Source organism: Tamandua tetradactyla, chromosome 9 (genome assembly GCF_023851605.1).
Source record: "Tamandua tetradactyla isolate mTamTet1 chromosome 9, mTamTet1.pri, whole genome shotgun sequence".
Classification (NCBI taxonomy): Eukaryota; Metazoa; Chordata; class Mammalia; order Pilosa; family Myrmecophagidae; genus Tamandua; species Tamandua tetradactyla.
In genome coordinates, this window is record NC_135335.1 from 16,424,447 (window position 1) to 16,438,465 (window position 14,019).

At 39.6% G+C, this 14,019-nt stretch overlaps 2 long non-coding RNA genes and 1 pseudogene across 14 annotated transcripts in view; 1 reads left to right on the plus strand and 2 right to left on the minus strand.

The window, feature by feature from the left end:
* The window catches only part of LOC143646799 (uncharacterized), a 51,536-nt gene extending 44,565 nt beyond the window's left edge, over window positions 1–6,971 (minus strand). For all 3 annotated transcript variants that reach the window (XR_013157634.1, XR_013157632.1, XR_013157633.1), the window contains exon 1: window positions 6,798–6,971. This is a non-coding gene — a long non-coding RNA (uncharacterized LOC143646799). The remainder of the gene's footprint in view (window positions 1–6,797) is intronic.
* Window positions 6,972–7,027: 56 nt separating this feature from the next.
* The window catches only part of LOC143646797 (uncharacterized), a 120,456-nt gene continuing 113,464 nt past the window's right edge, over window positions 7,028–14,019 (plus strand). For 9 of the 11 annotated variants that reach the window (XR_013157624.1, XR_013157625.1, XR_013157631.1 and 6 more), the window contains exons 1-4: window positions 7,039–7,128; window positions 9,372–9,449; window positions 12,583–12,648; window positions 13,472–13,545. This is a non-coding gene — a long non-coding RNA (uncharacterized LOC143646797). Of the gene's footprint in view, window positions 7,129–9,371; window positions 9,450–12,582; window positions 12,649–13,471; window positions 13,546–14,019 lie in introns of all 11 variants that reach the window. The other 2 variants (XR_013157630.1, XR_013157629.1) reach the window with 2 other exon arrangements.
* LOC143646311 (ras association domain-containing protein 3 pseudogene) lies at window positions 11,666–12,364 on the minus strand (annotated as a pseudogene).

Here is a 14,019-nt window from a genome sequence, read left to right on the forward strand (position 1 = left end):
CCCATCTCAGCAGGAAACAGTTACAGAAAAAACCATTGTCCCTATCTGCCATCACCAAAGAGACTGGAATGTTAGGCCTGGAGGACAGAAAAACCTTCCCCACTTCCTGAGACCACATCACCAAGCAGGATTGAAAATTATAGGTTCTCCCTGCACCCACAAGCAGTCAGCCTACCCTGAAAACAATATAGAATCAAAACGCATAGTTCTAAAACTATTCTCCATGACCACACATGGTCAGCCCACCCTGAAAACAATGTCACATAGCAGAATAGAAATTTACCATTTGCCCACCAGTGCCAAGGTTTCCTAGTGCCCATTTCCCACACCCAAGCCATAAAAACCCTATCCCCTGCCACTGCAGTATGGTTGCTCCCTCTGAGTACTGCCCAGGCAGTTCTGTTTGTTCCTGAAATGAAATCTTTGCTTGAACTCCTTCATCTTCATTCATTCTTTGTGAGTTTGCCTTTCAACCCCACCATACAACAAACAGACAACAACCACCACCAAAAAAATCTTTAAACCTAGCTCTCCATGAAATAATTTTGTTAAGGTTTTGCTTGAAATTATGTTAAGTTTTATAGTCCTCAGTAAGGGTAAATGCAAAAATGAAACCACACTGCATTTTCTTTGGTGTTAAAAGGGAAAGAGACATTTTTCCAGTTCTCTTTTCTTAAAGCATTTCCTAAAGAAAACAAACTTGTAATTGCAAATCCTTTTCCTGTCTCTTTGAAATGTATTTAAGTATTTTGTAAAGGTCCATAAACCTTTTACCAATTTTACAATCCAGGCAATCAATGTCTTTCTTAACAGCCTGGGCACCATGTCTTTTAAATGCAAAATTCAAGGAAACTAGAACACCCCATCTCCATGAATGTGAGAGTTTAGCCTTGGTCTTGGCTACAAGTTGTAACTATCCTTGCCTTAGAGACAAAAAGTTTTACTTTTCATTTGGATAAAGACAATTAACTAGCACAGCTGGCCAATCCAATTAGGTGAATTCAGGATAACCATATGTATCAAACATTGCTGTAAAGTCCTCTTATTTGAGGAAAAGTTATCTTTCATTTTCTGAATTCTCTGGCTATATGAAATAGAGATATTTCCTTCTGCAAACTTTAGTATTGTGACTTGCATAGCAGTCTTGTTTAATTGCTATTCAATAATAAAGCTTTTTTGTTCTTTTCTACATTTGTGGAGAGGATTTTCTGTGTCGTTAGGAGACTACTTCCCAACACTCTTGTAACCGAGAAATTAGGATTTAAGGGATGATTTTGATTACTAAATCATTTTATAAATATTCCATTAATTTTCTGGTATTGGAGTAGACAGAGGTGAATACATGAAATTACTAAACTATAATTCCACTGCCTGGATATAAAAAATTATTGTAAAAGCCCCTGTCTTTTTTGTGTTTGTGATTCTAAGAGCTATTACTCCCACTGCCTTCATATGGTCATTTTCTTAGAGTAACTTGTAGGGCAGAAGCCATAACTAATGAAGTTTTGAAGTCAGCAATTAACTAGCCCTTTATCTTTGTAAATTATATTGGCTAGATTCTGCTATTGAATGACTGTCTCCCTTCCTTTGGCCTTACACATTTAGTATGAAAATAACTCTGCCTCCCCTCCTTTCTGATTGCTGTTCTCCTATTGAAATGATAATTCTGTCCCCTTTTCCTGCTTAGAACTTGCTATTTCAAATTCTAATGACCAGTTCTGGGAAGATGGCAGAATAAGATAGGTCATGTTCACCCCTGCTCTGAGGAATAGCTATAGAAGGCACAAGAAGGCAACTGTGACAGCAATTCCAGGGCATAAGTGACCTGGGAGGAACTTCTACATCATATAGGAGACCCTAGATGCAAAAGTTGAAGAACTGAGATGCAGAGAATAAGAGACCATCCAGCTGGTGTAAACAACCTAATGCATCCCTTTCCAAACAGATGCCTGAAGACCCCAAAAGTGCACAGACTGGGAGAAGGGGACCAGAAAGTAAGCCAAGCCACATTCCTTGAATGCACTACTCTCACTGGCACAGCCCCATGACCCACGACTCACCACACACCTGAGCATCAACTGACCCACTTCCCATGCTCTAAGCACCCCCACCCTAAGCACATCCATGCCTCCCCACCCAACCCACCTCTACAGAACAAGCAGTCTGAGCCTGCCCCTCTTAGACCCACTGCCCCCTCCCTGCTACCTGCAGGTGTCACCAGCACATAAAGGCTATGGGTACTTATCTTTATATCCAGGCTACACCCACTCCCAGCCTATATACTCATGCACCCCCACCCCCTACCCACTGAGCTCTGCACATGTTTGCATCAGTTTATTGCCCTCCTAGATCAACAGATGTGCACAGCACCCAGTCATGCCCTCAGCCTCTGGGCAACTACTGACCTCCATAACCAAGTTATACCCATTCCCAGCCCACAGAGCACAATCCTGCCCTGCTGTCCCTGAGATCTGTGCACATGCACACAAGGATCTTCCCCCTAGAGCAGCAAACACCAGGATCCCAGATGACAGACATGTTCATACACAGCCATATTTTCCCCACTGCTAGGCACCATGCATTCATGCACTGACTTGACAATATACCACTGCATTGTTGTGCCCTCCCCTGTGCCCACACTCTGCTCCACATCCACCCTGCAAATATAAATCTTTAGACTACTGAAGTAAATCAACTTTCACCCAAACCAATCAAGATATTTACATGCCACGAAGAGAACAGATCACTAAAGATATCATGATGTAGACAGATATAGCCCAGCCTAATGACCAAATGAAAACCCCAAAGGAGAAACAGACTTTGGAACAACTAATCAAAGATGGTCATATAACTCTACTAAATAAAATAAATGGGATGGCTAATGACATAAAGGAGAACAAGAAGACACTAGAAGAGCATAAAGAGGAATCTGAAGGAATAAATAGAAAAATAGCAGATCTCAAAGTGATTAAAGATGCTGTAGACAAAGTAAAAAATATACTCAAGACACATAACAGCAGATTTGAAGAGGCAGAAAAAAGAGAACTAGAGGACAGGACAACTGATTTCAAACACTCAAAACAGCAATAGCAAAAAAGATGAAAAATTTTGAATTGGGTCATAAGGAAATGATGTACAAAACAAAGTGCACAAATAAAAGAATGATTGTTGTCCCTGAAGGAGAAGAGAAGAGTAAATCCTAGGAAGATTAGTTGAGGATATAATGGGGAAATTTTCCCAACCCTTGGAGGAAACATATACAAATCAAATAAGCCCAATGAAGACTAAACAAAAACAAAATAATCCAAATAGGTCTTCCACAAGGCACATACTAGTCAGTCCATCAAATGTTGAAGAGATGCAGAAAATCCCGAAAGTGGGAAGAGAGAAACAATCTACTATATACAAGGGAAATCACATAAGTTCAGACTACTCAGCTGGCACTATGGAGGCAAAAAGGCAGTGGCGTGATCTATTTAAATTCTGAAAGAGAAAGACTTCTAGCCACAAATTCTTTACAAGCCAAATTGTCCTTCAAAATGAGAGAGAGGTTAAAATTTTCACAGACAAATCCTGAAAGAATTTTCAACAAGAGATTGGCCCTACAAGAAATAGTAAAGGGAATTGAAAAAAAAAAAGATAGGAGAGAGAGGTCTGGAGGAGGGCACAGAATTGAAGAGTAACAGCAAGGGTAACTTAAAGGGTGAAAAGAGATAGAGGGAAAAGAATATATAGATCTGACAAATAAAATCCAAAGGATAAGATGGTGGATTCAAGAAACACCTTTTCAGTAATAACTCTGAATGTTAATGGATTAAATTTACCAATTAAAAAATACAGACCGGCAGAATGAATTAAAATACATAATCCAGCCATATTCTGCTTACAAGAGATAATCTTAACACAAGAATACAAATAGATTGAAAGTCAAAGGATAGAAAAAGATGTTCTATGCAAGATGTAACCAAAAGAAAGCAGGAGTAGCTATAATAATATCAAACAAAATAGACTTTAAATGTAAAGACATCATAAGAGACATAGAAGGAACTATATGTTAATAAAAGGGACAATTCACCAAGAAGAAATAATCTTAAACATTTATGCTCCCAATCAAGGAGCCCCAAAGTACGAGACAGACATTGGCAAAATTGAAGGGAGCAACAGATGTCTCAACAATAGCAGTAGGAGACTTCAATGCACCACTCTTCTCTACAGATAGAACAATCAGAGGTTCAACAGGGAAACAGAGAAGTTAAACAACTTGATAAATGAATTAGATCTAACAGATATACCAAGGTCATTACACCCCAAAACACCAGGATATACATTCTTCTCTAGGGCTCATGGAACATGCTCCAGGACAGAACATATGATGGGGCACAAAACAGGTCTTTATTGCTTAATGTAATGCCTGGATACATCCTAGAATATATTAAGCAGATAATCAAAAAGTATTAGCAAAGTCCCTTGAGGGATGGGAGAAAAAACATAGACCTATTAAAATCAGGGAATCTCCTGATACTGTGTCAAATATTAGGACACCCAAATCAATAGGCCAAGCCCCTGATCTTGAGGCTTGCTCTTGAGAAGCTTATGCAAGTAGTGGAGAAGCTTAGTTTACCTATAGGTATGCCAAAGAGTTACTTCTGGAGGGCTTCTTATGTTGCTCAGATGTGGCCTCACTCTCTCTAATCCCAACTCTTCAAGTGAAATCATTGCCCTCCCCCAATATCACATCCAGGGGTGAAAGTCTCCATGGTGGTATGGGAGCTTACTCCCAGGGACAAGTCTGGCCCTGGCACTGTGGGATCAACAATGCCATTCTGACCAAAAGGGGATAAAGAAGTGTAACTAACAAGGTATCAGTGGCTGAGTTCCAATAGAGTTGAGAGGCTAGTCTGGAGGTCACTGGTATGCAAGCTTCAGTTAGACATTGCTACCTATCATAACCTGCTAAACCCCAACCAAAACCATTCCAGCCAATCCTAAAGAACATCTAGGATAATATATAAGATTCTGCAAATGTTCCATGCACTAGGGTAACCTTCCAGAAACCTACAACCTCCAGGTGGCTCCCTGAACCACATTAGTCCTGAAACCTAGAGGGCCCAGCCTCTCCAGAACATCAGCTAGGTCCATCTCCCTACCACATATTATTGACAGCCCCTTCCAACATGAAAAAGTGAGAATGGGCATAGCCCAAATACCCCTAAAGAGAGGGGTGGAAAGTTCAAAGATGATGGCAGAGTTATACAGAGAAGTTAGGGTTTAACAAACAAGTATGACTGCTGAACCATTATATTGATATTTCTTTTAGTCTCCAGTATCTTAGAGTTGCTGGAAGTAAAAACCTAAAATTGTGGAATTGTAAACCATGTCAAGCTCTAAAATACATTCTACAATTAATTGTGGTGCCGGACTTTGAAATTTATTGCTTTTCTGTATATATGTTATTTTTCACATGCAAAAAAAAGTTGACTGTGCTGATGGTACAGTATTTACTCTTTCTAGTCTCCAATGTTCTGGTACAGCTAGAAGGAAAAATTTGAGATGATAGTATGATAGCCCATGGCAAACTCTGGGATCTGTCCTATAACTATTTTTTTTTTAATTTTTTATTAATTAAAAAAATATATTACAAGAAAGAAACACAAACATTTGTAATATATGCTCATTCCATTCTACATATATGATCAGTAATTCACAATATCATCATATAGTTGCATATTCATCATCATAATCATTTCTTAGAACATTTGCATCAATTCAGAAAAATAAATAAAAAGACAACAGAAAAATATAATGAAAACAGAAAAAAAATTTTTACTTACCATACTTCTTACCCCTCACTTTCACTGATCACTAGCATTTCAAACTAAATTTGTTTTAACATTTGTTCCCTCTATTATTTTTATTCCACATGTTCTATTCGTCTGTTGACAAGGTAGATAAAAGGAGCATCAGACACAAGGTTTTCACAATCAACTACAACAACTTTTGCAGAGTGATTTGAAAATGACTACTTTTTCCTTTCTTTGCTTTTAAAATATGTTATACAACAAAAAAAGTTTTTTAGAAGTTGCAATGACCTCATCTTTCTTTGCTAAAATCCATAAAAACCTGGAACCCCCTAAAGTCAAGAGACAGATTTTAGGCTGCTAGGCCACCTGATCTCCTGCTATGCACCTAGCAATAAACTTTTTCTTTGATACCGAGGTGTCTCAGGAATTGGTAATTTGCGTACATCAGGCAACATAATCCATTGCCTTTGTCTAGTAAGACTCCCATCCTGGAAACTGGTGCATGTTTGTGTGCTTACATATATATATGTACTTATATATATGCATGTACATATATCCCAATATGGATCTTGCACATTTTAAAATTAATTTTATTATGAAAGCTTTAACATTTGTAATGATTTTCTGTGAAAAGTAATTCTCTTACTGGCACGAGTAAATTGATACCATAAAGTTACTGACCATGAAAGAGACTCAGTATATATTCCGTAGTGAAATGATAGTTACAAAATTTTCTGCCATTAGGATAAAACTAGTGTAAAGTTTCTAGAAGGGTGTGCATCCCATACCAAGGCTCTTCGTTGTCTTTTAGGAAATGGTGTGTATGGCCTTTGTCTTCTGCTCCAGTTCATACATATTTTCTATTTTACTGCACACCCCACGTATGTTCGCACAATTCTGAAGGCCAGCATTCCTAAGATAAAGTCACCTGTCAGAGGGTACTATTGTTTGCGTGTACCACCAGACAATTTCCAGGTGGTTATTTAAATTACTCACCAACATTCACAGCATCTCCTCAGGGTAGGCCTCTGTCTTCAAGGCACCGGGTTGGGGGCGTCCGTCGGTCCCAGTCCTGGGTGTGGGTCTCCAGCGACCCAGGCCTCCCGCATCCGAGCCTCTGCAGGACACGCCCCGCCCTTGCAAACGCCCGTGAAGTCACTAAAATAGCACGTGGCCTGCCCCCAGGCGCGTTCTGCGCATGTGCAGCCGCTGCCCGCACTCCCGCTGTCCCCACCTGTGACATCACAGAAGGCAGTGGCGCCTCGGGTTCCGCAGAGGAAGGGGCAGTGCTCAGCGTGGGTCGTGAGGTGAGGCCAACTGCCTGCAGGTGTGTCCCAGCGGCCAAGGAGGGGTCTGGAAGAGTCAGTGTGAGGCCTGGGGAGGTGCTAGGTTCGGGAGAGGGTCGGGAAAGGGTCAGTGTGCAGCCTGGGGAGGGCCTCGGGCCAGAGTCAAGGGAGGGTCATGGAAGGCGATGACATGACCCGGGAAGGGCCTGGGGGGTGTCTGGGGAGGGTCGGGACCCTTCCTTCTCTGGGGGTTTCGCGCGCTGCCCACTGGGCGCACGGGTGAAGGCCTGAGGCGGCTGCGAGCAAAGCAGGGAGGCCACCGGGGGTGTGGACCTTCCACCAGCCACGTCGGGGCAGCCGGGTCTGGGTGCTGCCATTTAGATGTCAGGTTTAGGGCAGGAGAGACTTGGGCCAAAGTCAACGTCTGCCGGTAAGTGGTCAGCTGAAACTCTGCAAGTCTCAGATACTCATCTTTTAATTGAGGCTGTTTTTAACCCATGTACCACCAACACATAACCTTCGTAATGCTCTGTATTAAATAGGATAGTGTTTCAAGTGTGATAAATCCTCAAAGGGGAGCTACTTTTATTGCAAAGCATCATGTTCTCCTCATTATGGGTCCATTTAACCAACACAACCATCATTTGGATCGGTATCACTATCTCCATTTTAATAAAGCAACTAAAAGTTCAGAAAGAGAAAGATTTGCCCAGAACTACAGAGTAAGCAGATAATAGGGATTTAGATTTTCATTTGTTATATTCTATAGTCCATCCCCTTTCCAAAACTAAAACGCAGTCTTTATCCCTGAGCACCACCAGGACAGAATTATGGAGTGTAGTGGACCTAATCTTACCTCTTCAGAACCCAGGGGTCAAAACATAAATTAATGTCCTTCCTCCTTTATTCTCCAACCTGGTCTCAAAGGACAGTTAAAGAGAACAAAGTAAATTGAAACCACAAATTGAGCACTCCCTGTTAACTTTTAATAGAGAAGCTATTCAGGCCAAGGTCTGAGAGGAAAAACGGGACTTTTTTTAAAGGTGAGAACTGGGACTTATCCATGCTCCATATTATGAAAGTGATATATAATGCCTCTGACTGGTTGATGCTATCTGGGTTTCCTATTAATCTTTGTGTAAAAGCACCAGACTAATTTCTGCTCATATGTGGATTTCAGGCTTATGTAATCTAGTTGTTTTTGCTACATGTAAGAAGTAGCAAATTTGCGATTATCGTGCCAGTTGTTATTTTAGAAAAAGTAGGTTTGTACCAATGTCAGCAGACTAGGTGGTTATGTGAGAGTTTATTAAGGCCTAATTAAGTTTTACACTAGGCCAAAGTCAGGCTTTGAGGGGTCAGTGAATTCCAGGATACTGTATTAGATTTGTGGCGAAGACGTAATATCAGGAGGGTACATGAAAACTTCTGAATGTTATCTAATTCCTCCTCATTTTAAAAATAATAAAATTGAGTCTATTTTCCTGAGTTGTGGAACCTGGGACAGAACTGAAGTCTCCAGGTCCACTATAGTTTATCATACTGAAGTAAAACAAGCTTCCAGGAAAAGCGATTTTGAGAAACTGCAGTTTAGGGAGAAGAAACATCTCATTGTTGAGAGCTTTCAAAAGACTTTATAATCTTGTGGAATTTAATATATTAACAGAAAAAGTTATTATGGCATGTAATTTCAAGATTATTTCATATCAATGAATATTTCTCTTCAGTATCATTTATAATACCACTGGAGGGTTTCCATCATTGGATATATTATACACCTTGTTTAAATCTATTATTGGATGTTTGTGTTTTCAATTCTTTTGTGTTATTAACTATAAACAGATATAATTTTTAAAGCAACCAGTAGGAAGTAAATGTTTCAGTTTATTCAATAAAAATGTACCAGGTTCATCAAGATTATGTCAGAGTCACCCATGGGCATATGAACATTCACCATGGCCTTTCTTTTTTTTTTCAACTAATAACTGCAAATTTTAATAATGAACACAATTGCGACTCCAGAAACAATTTTAGGGCAAAAAAAATCTCCCTATAAAAAATAACATTAACTCATCAATTATAAATATTATAACTTTTTACTTCTGCAATTTAAAATACTCCCCTGCAATACAACCCCTTCACTTAGTATCTTTCCTGTACCATCACATACTGAAGACAAAACAGTATTCCAGCAAAGCTTAGATAGTTTAAAATAAAACTTATAAAATTAGTTTAAAAAATCTTTCTTTGACCTTCATGGCTTTTTTCTTCTTTTAAACATTAGAAATGCTGCTGCAGTAACCAGTGTTTGGGAGAGAACATCAGTGGTCCAAAAACCATGAAGTGACAGAACTTCAGTACAGTAAGTTTTCCAAATCACATCATAAAGTGGACATGACAGAGGTTTTGGAATATATAGATAAGGATGCCTATTTCAGACAAGCTACTTCAAGTAAAAAAAAAAATTCACAGCTACCCATCAGCTACCACTTTAAGTTTGAACAGTGTCATAGTCTGAGAAACAAATGCTTCACAAAATATAAACTTACAGTTGAACTGAGGTGGGTAATTAAAAGACCAGATGATTGATACCAGGATACTCAAACCCCAGGCACTGTCTGAATAGTAAAACCAGTATAAAAATCATGAAAGCATTCCCTGAACAATAAAGCGTTGTGTGACAATGTCACTTAAACCTCATCGATGCACTAAAAAAAATTACACGCAAAATTAGACAAGATGTGCCATACGTATTTTATAGCTAGTTCTACTTTTATTTTTTTTTAACTTTCCTTAAAAGCTTAGGAAGATATGATTTGTCTCAGTAACTTGTGTGACACAGCATAAGCAACACTTAAATCTGCCTCCTACAAGATGGGTATTCTTTGAAAAGTCAGAAGAGAGATGCAATACAAAGGGAACAGTCACATAAGAGGTAAAGAACTGAAGCACCTTGGAATTTCAAAAAGAACTCATTAGGTGTCACTAACATGTTAACAATTCCTTGGGAATTTACAGACAAAAAATATCTAGACTAAAAATAGACTTAAGGCCTCTCTGGAACCACAGCATAACTTTCTCATTGTTCTCAGATAAAATGGCTGCATTGAGGTTATTTAATCTGATTTAAGGAAGGCTTCTATTGCACATGCATTTTTTTGGTTGGCAAAACATGCACTTTTGTTAAAATAAATATTTCCATACAGACCTCTTGTGGTGTGGTCAGCTGGGTACATCCTTCCCTAACTTTCTTGCTGGATTCCTACCTACAGTCAAAGTAGTTCTTCAGAACTAAGGATCTGATAGCATTAGTTTAATCAATATACCTGTTCTACATTATATAAAAATGAACATCAGTTTCTAAAAGGGTGAGGGAAAAGGAGAGCAGGGAAATGAAAGAAAAGGGAAGAGAGGAATAAAGAATGATTGTCATAAACATTTTCTTAGTCCTTAACCTGATAAATCTCCTAGCTAAAAATCAAGGGGAAAAACAGCTGTTCCCAACCCTTTCCCTTCACCCAAACTCATTTTTTTAACCTTGGACACCACCTTGGGATAAACCACAACTTGACAAGAGTTAGCAAATCGTCCTAAGTCCTTGGGAACTGCCCCATCAGCCCAGAACAGCTACACGAATAAGGCATTCTAGCCCCCAAGGGAAAATCAGGGAGCAAGTTGCTCAACCCAAGAAGTCAGATCCAGCCTGTAAGGCTCAACTCTAGCCCAGTCTGTCAGATCCACCTGCCCCTGATGCAGATTCTCCTTCTCAGCTCCAAGGTTGATGAGCTCCTCCTGTAGGCTTAGCGCCTACCTTCCTTGGCTCTCTTCCCATGTTTTACCCACTAAGAAATTAAACAATCCTAAAATGGGTTCAACAACTCAAAACTGAATGTTTTTTACTTGTTTACAAGCAAGTCCACTACTCTCTTTACCATAACTTATTCACAAACCCGTGCTCTCATCCTCAGAGCTTCTACTCTGAGGCCTTCTTCCAAACTTGCTCTTTCCTTTCTCCGTCAAACTCCTTCAAAATCCTTCACAAAGTCCTCAGAGATCCCAGCTTCCTGTGCCTTGCAGTTCACATGGATGACTTCCTTTGACGTTAAAAACAAAACAAAAAACAACAGGTAGTTTCAACATAGAGCAAGTACTCAAATAGATTCCTTGTTAAGCTTTTAAAAAATCATTTGCACATCCTAAGCTTAACATCATATCCTCACATAATTAAAATAACTGAAAAAAAAGGAGGAGGGGAGGAGACAGGGTGATGCTTCAAAGCACCTAGAATGCTGCCTATGCTGGCCACAGATTCACAGCTTGCTGAGAGGTAACACCACAGGCTGTAACTTAACTGAAGCTTTCGAGGCCCTAACACAGGATGTGAAGATTCAGGATATGTGTGACCTGGGGTTTGGGGAACTAAATCTGAGATACAGACAAAACCATTGCATCATGGGACAAGAAAACAGCCCTCCAACAAGAAAGAGATGCTTGCTGCTACTGTACACATAGTCTGAGCATGTTCCACATGCTCTGAAAAGCTGGCACAGTCCCTAAGTGGTTGGAAGCCCCTGTGCTTTAATCAGGTTTCCACACCTCACCAAGGGCTTCTTCAAGTTTGTGTCTATAGGCCATATAGCACTTATTCAGGTTCTGCAGCTGCTCTTCTTCCTCCTTGTCTAAGATGTGCAAGAAATTCTGTAGTTCCAGAAGGCTGAAGGCTTCCCACTCTCCAATGTCATTCTCATGAAGAACAAAACTAAGTGCATCTGTCCTGGGCCCTGTTACCAAATGCAGATGGAGTGAATGTTCCCGGTCTGAGAGCTTGCAGGCATAGACCTGATCTTCTCTGTGGCAACACTTATAAAGTGCAAACTTTGCAGGGCTCTCGGTCATGAGAAACTTTTTGAGCAGGGCCTCAATCACTTCCCAAACAGTGTTTGTGCTGCTGATATGAAGTGTGTTTATACAGCCATTGACACTTAGAGCGAGTTTTCCAGGGTTCTGAGAAATCTGTGGATGTTTGATGAGTTCCATCTATACTTTAATGAAGTCAGTGTAAATCCCATTTGAATTCGAGGTCATCTTCAATTTGTCTGTAACTGCTAAATTGTATTTATGAACCTTCTCTTTGATTTCCCCCTTGGTGAGGTAATGATGCATTTCCTTCTCTTTCTCCACATCCCTCACGCCCACATGCACAAGCTTAAAGCATGACCCTGGGATCCAAAAAGGCTGAAGCCACTTCTTGGTGGCCTTCTTCCTAGCATGCTCCATGGAGGCATGTGGAGTTTCAGGGAGCCCTGGGCAGCTGGACCCCCAGGAGGGATGGAGCACGTGCAACCGACAACCCACCATGGCTCTTCTTAATTGCATCTGACAAGTCAAAGATATATTTTTCCAGAGGTTTATTGTTTACAAAAATGTTGTATGGAAATTTCTCATAGGTGGTATCAGGAGCTGCAAGGTAAGGTCCTATGACTTCTGTATTTCAGCTTCCCCTTCTCTGGCTTCATAGTTTCTACCTTTTCCCAAGAGCAGCAGAAATGAATAAATTTCAGGTGAGTTGTTTAGCCCTCACTTTGTATCACAGTGTGTGTGTATTTTAATAAGTTTTAAGAAAGAGAGCCTATAAAAATGAAAATAGTTAAAGATCACCTTCAGGGACAATATTGTTTGAATAGCCAGTAATTCTCAAAGTGTGGTCTCTAGTCCCCAGGAACCTTTCCAGAGTTCTGTGAGGTCAAAATAATTTTTGTAATATGAAGATGGTAACTGTTGACATTTGTGTTAATGGTGCAAAAGTAATAATAAATATATTGCTGCTGTTGTGCATAAAGCAAGACAGTGACACCACTCTTTCCTTATGGTGTTTTTTATTTTTAACACAAAAAAATTTAGTTTTCTGTATAACAAGATACACCGTAAAAAGGTTAAAAATCAAGTGATGATATTTGCTTGTATATGCAGAGTATATCTCTGGAAAATATACAGAGGAAACAACATTGGATGCCTCCAGAGATGGGAATTGGATGTTTAGAGGAGGATGTGAGGATCAGTAGAGGGTTGGAGGAAAGGCTTTTTATTGCATACCCTTTTGCACCATGTAAATTCATACATTTGATTCCTTCCAAAATCTCTGGTGATGTTGAACATGCTATAGTTCATCTTCAGGGTTAGAAGCTGTATAGATCATGCCACAAGACTTGCATATAGTAGTTCCAAAATATTTCTGACCTGCGTCTATGATGAACTGTTCTTTACTTTCTTTATTTGTGCTTTTGGTAGTTTTCTATGTATTGATCTGTTTCAAGAAGCTAGTGTATATGATGGACCCCACAGAAGACTGTTCTTCAGCTAGAGACCTTTTTGTGTTGACTGCAGGCACACTGAAGATGGGATAGACAATGGAATCAGAAAAACTGCCTTCTTGCTCTCACTAGGAGAATCCTCTGAAGGTAAATGCTTACTTTAACTACATTTACATCTTCTTGAAGAAACCGATACTCCTTCATTTTTACTTCTTGAACTTGATAGCTCAATGTTCAGTTCCTTTCATAGTAAATGTCCTTGTAGAAAACAATGCACCTCTTCTTCATTTTTGTCACTGCTTTGGAGAGTGTGCTTTTTATTAGGTGATGGAAATATATTTTCAGAAAAGTCCAAAATTAATTTCTTTGATGGAATGTCTGATAATAGGTTATCACAGCTTGAAGAACATTGTTTCCTTTTCCTTGGGAAAGCTGCCATCTCCTAAATTGAATAACTGTGACTCAGAGCCAGGCCACTTGCCTTATGGTTTTTATTTTACTTTTTTTATTAGAGAAGTTGTGAGTTTACAGAACAATCATGCATAGGTACAGGATTCCAGTATACCACCCCACCACCAAAAGGTTGCATTGGTGTGGAACATTTGTAAGAATTAATGATAG